At 40.2% G+C, this 4,777-nt stretch overlaps 1 long non-coding RNA gene across 1 annotated transcript; it reads right to left on the bottom strand.

The window, feature by feature from the left end:
* Positions 1–560: 560 nt before the first annotated feature.
* On the bottom strand, positions 561–4,505 carry LOC133425290 (uncharacterized). Its single transcript, XR_009770948.1, has 4 exons — positions 4,408–4,505; positions 3,638–3,723; positions 3,321–3,431; positions 561–775 (listed from the first exon to the last, which is right to left on the bottom strand). It is a non-coding gene; the product is annotated as an uncharacterized LOC133425290 (long non-coding RNA).
* Positions 4,506–4,777: the final 272 nt, after the last annotated feature.

The following is a 4,777-nucleotide window of genomic DNA, read 5'->3' on the forward strand; positions in this document are numbered from 1 at the left end:
TCTTTGTATGTTTATATACTTAGATATAAGTATTATATTTATATCATAGTTATATTATATTTATGATAGAGTTTACATCTTGTATTAAACAGGTTATTTTGTAATAATGATATATATTCATACAAAATACGTTTATACTTCCTCCCACTCCCTTTCAGACATGTAACTTGAAATATGTGTTTTGATGTTGTTTTTTTCTTTATGTGGTGGAATGCCCACCTGGATTTGTTTTCTGGACTTTTTTCTTGTTTTTTTTTTTTTTTCTCGAATGAACAATCCTCAGTCTTGTTGTGGAAGCTTCTCACCTATAAGTTTATCAAATTGAATCTATTAACGGCTAAATGAAGTCAGCTTTCAATCTGGAAGAGGATAAGACTTAAAACATTGTAAAGAAGTCGAGAAGAAGCTAAGAAGTTGCAAAAGTTAAAGTTAGAGGTAAGTTTGAAGTACTGATGTTCAGAGATTTCAAGTTTATTGATTAAAAGTGTGAATGAATCCATCCATGCATCCATGATTATTTGAATTCATGATGACAAGGTGGACAAATCAATGTATTCTCTTTTCTTTTATTCAAACAAGTCCAACACACTTTCATCTGACAGCAACAGAGTGGATCCAACAGAGAAGCTTCCAGAGATCAGAGATGATGGTCCAGCCGGTGATGAAGAGGATCAGTTGCAGAGGTCGGTGCTGCAGCATCGTGCATAGTAAGGGATTCCGTTATTTCTCTGACACGCCCACGACCTCTTGGATATGCATTTACGAATTGAGCCACCTATAATGAAGAAAAGAAAAAAATATTACATTCATATTTAATCTAAATCTGAACATGTTTTATTAAAAGGAAACTACCAGTGTAGCATTATTTACTCTTTTAATGGAATCAGCAGGACGTTATAAATAAAGATTATGTCAACCTTTATCAAAAAAAAAATTTTCACTTTAGTTTTTATTGAAATTTTTTCCTTTACAAAGGTGGGACAACTCAATCAAAATAGTAATAAAACAAGTACAGAACACATTTAAAAAAATAAATGGGAGTCACTTTCCAAGCAATCTGTTCATATTCCATTTTCATTCCATTTTTTTTGTTTTGTCGTTCAGTCATAAATGTTGTCCATCTCGTCCATTTCTCTTTGAACTGGGCTTCCTGTAGCCTTAAGCGATGTATCATTTTTTCGTTTGTGTAGATTTCCTTGACCAGTTGAATCCATTGTTCTTGAGTAGGGGGGTCTTCCCTTCCCCATTTCTTCGTGATAGCTTTCTTAGCTGCTGTTAGTAATATTTTTACCAGGTATCTGTCCTTCGTTCTTATATTTTTTTCACTTATCCTTTATCTTTATCCTTTACAAACCTTTATCAAAACTTAACGGATAAAAGTAAACGCTCTGGGTTTTTATGTCCTAATCTTTCCTCTTGTTTGTATTAATCCTTCAGCCCTTATAAAGTCTCTTTTTTAAGTTCTCCAACTTTTATCTCAATTATCCAGTTCAGCAGTGAAGTTCATAAGTTCTGAAGGTTCCTTCTCTAAAGTCTAAAATTAAACTGCAACATAGGAAATAGGTTGAATTAGACTGAATTTATTTTAGCAAACTCAAACTACATGAATAAATAAAAATCTGTGGCATAATCTCTTCTCTTCAGCTCAACATAGAAAATAATTTAAATGTACAAAAAAATGTTGCAGTAAAATGTTAAGGATAAAAACTTAGACGATCACACTAACTTACACATTAGATTAAAGACACAAAAACGGTGCATGATTGTGTGTCTGTGTCGGTGAGAATGCGGTATGGAAGGGTCCTGCCATGGAGGATTTGGGTCTCCATTGGCAGGACATCAAAACTTAATAATTTATCAATATTATATTATACAAAGATGGTTATTATTATTATTATTATTATTAGTATTATTATTATGTATAGTATATCATATCATTATTAGTATAGATATCGGATAGTTGAATGGATGAATGAATGGGATGCCTGGGTCTGGGGCCCTCCGTTGTCGGGCCTACACGGGTGTCGCCTTGTTGGGGGGTTCCCTCTCTCCGGGCCGTTTCCGGTCCCCCCCGCTGCCTCTGCGGCGGGGCGCCCCTCTGGTCTTGGAGGGCCACTTTCGTGGGGGGCGGGTGCGCCTGCCCGCGTCGGCGGCCGGGGCGGCTCTGTCTCTCCGGGCAGGCTGGCCCCCTGCTGGGTGGGGGTCGTTGGCCTGAAGGGTGAGGGCCTCCTGGCCGCGTGTCCGGCCCGGACCGGGTGGCCGGGGATTGCCTGGGTCGCGGTCCGCCGCCGCGGGATCCCTGGCTGCTTCTTCCCGCGCCGTGGGGGCCCTGCCCGCGGACCCCTCGGGGGGGGCCTCGCAGGCGGTGGGTTGCCTCCCTCCTGCTTCTCTCCTCTGTGGGGTTGCCGGTGGCCTGGGTTCCGGGCTCTTCCGTGTCGGCCTCTGGTCTCGCGGGTGGCGGGGTTGCTCCCCCCCCTCCCCCACTATAGATACACTTCAGGTGGAGCTTTGTTTGGTTTATTACACACACACACACACACACACACACACACACACACACACACACACACACACACACACACACACACACATAGCCACTTAGTCACATGCATATACACAAACTTACACAGCCACACAAACATATACACACACACACACACACACACACACACACACGCATGATCATATACATACACACACACACACACACACACACACACACACATAGACATACACACTGGCTTGTTCACCTGCATGCTGCCTCTCTAGTTTTTGGGGTTAGGTAGCGGTAGCGGTAGCTTAGCTCAGACTGCGATCAGATCTCAAGATTTAGGTCGATTGCTGTTGTTGTTTTGGTTGGCTCCGTGCCGGTTTCGTGTTCTGTTTGTGGTTTTTTGTTGCAGATTTCCAGTGCTTGACGTGTGTTTCCGTGTGTTCCTGCTTCCTGGATTGGCAGTGGATGTCATCACCCCCCCTCCCCCCCAAAAAAAAAAAAAATCACTGGGTTTGTATGTGTATATTTATGTATGTGTACGCATATGTATGCGTATATATATGTATATATATTAAATATAGTAATAATGCACTTATATATGCTTTTGGTTTCTACCGTCATGGTATCAATCATTAATATGTGTGCAGACAAGGGAAAAAAAAAAAGAAAAAGACACAAAAATGTTCCTTCCACTTCCACTAAACTCTATTTCAGAAGAGATCTCCTCAGTTATAAATTTATTGTCCTGACATCTCTGTAATGCTTTAGATAATTGACTAACCATAAATTAGTTTCCCCACTGGAAACACTCAACCCCAAGACTTACCTCTGAATGTGACTAAACCACATACATCAGAACGTCCCCGACAGACTTCTATCAGAGGTTTGCACGGTCTGTTCCAATATGAGCGGCAGTGGTTGCATCTCAGAGCTTCTCCTGGGACACAGTAAGGAAAACTTTTTACAGTGGCTGCAAAAACCACAGTAATCAGAGAAACTGTGCTATAATCACTGCTGTAACACGTTGGAGTGGTGAGACCTACTGTGTCAGGGGATGTTATGACAATTACAGCTACCGTACTAAAAAAGCAGAGAATTATCTCTTATGAGACATGTAGAAATGTTTGTCTGGATCCCACACACCTTGACACAGAAGCATCAGGAGAAGGATGGCACATACTGCAGTTCTCATCTTGTAGTCTGGAGAAGACAGGCTCTGGTCCTGAGAGCTGGAAACAAGTACAGCTGGTTTAGACACACAATCCTGGACTGATGGAGATATTTGTACCCACTCCATCATCCTTAGAACTGGCTGATGCAAAAGGGTTGAGATGGATGCTGATCAAAAAGTCAGTAATGTTCTGTAAATGATGCAATAAAATTGTGATATCTTTTGAAAAAAGTTGTTGAGTTCTATCTTCGAAAGTTATAAATCAGGAAACCTGAGTCCATATTCCATATGTCAATGTCAAACTTTTATCTATGCTTTTGTCTATTGTTATATTATTTAATCTGTTTTTATTTAAATTATTTAAATTGAGCTTTATTTATCTAGCGCAAAGTCACAAAACTTCACCAATACAGTTAATTTTATTTTAAATTAGTCCAATTAATACAAGGCCAGTAAAAAAACATTCATGATAATTATTGTCTCGTTTTAGAAACCATCAGATTGTAGCATCAATTCTTTCCCTCGATACCAACCTCATCCTGAGCAGGAGACTATAGAGAGAAACTCAGGAAGGACGGCCAGACGCCTCAACCGGTCTGGGGGTTTGCACATTTAGATAAAATGTATATTTTATAGGTCCAACTATTTATACCCAGAAAAGGGGAATAAAAAATAATCTACATTAACATTAAAAACCTACATGAAGATTAAAAAGAAAGGCTGCAGTGAGAGTGTGGTCTACCTGTACAGTGGAGGGTTGGGTTGCACCTTTGTCTTCTGAGGCTGAATGTAAAATGTTCGTCTCTGCCTTCAATAAAGAAGTGTTGTCTTTACAGTCTGCTCACTCTTTTAATACTCGTGCATCTACCTGAAGAGCCGGCCCTTTGTCCTTCTGATACCGTGTGATTGGTCAACACTGACTACAACAAAATGGCTTTAAAAAGAGGAACATTCACAGAAACATTGTGTCTGAGGATTTGACGGAGGCTTTGATGAAGCAATAAAACGGACAAAAGACATTGAACAATATAACGGCAACATTACTTTCTTCATGTTTCTGGTTTGGATGTTGCTTTCTTTCTTCACACTGACAGTTGTGACCCCTTTTAGCT

The sequence above is a fragment of the Cololabis saira genome, chromosome 24, assembly GCF_033807715.1.
Source record: "Cololabis saira isolate AMF1-May2022 chromosome 24, fColSai1.1, whole genome shotgun sequence".
NCBI lineage: Eukaryota > Metazoa > Chordata > Actinopteri > Beloniformes > Belonidae > Cololabis > Cololabis saira.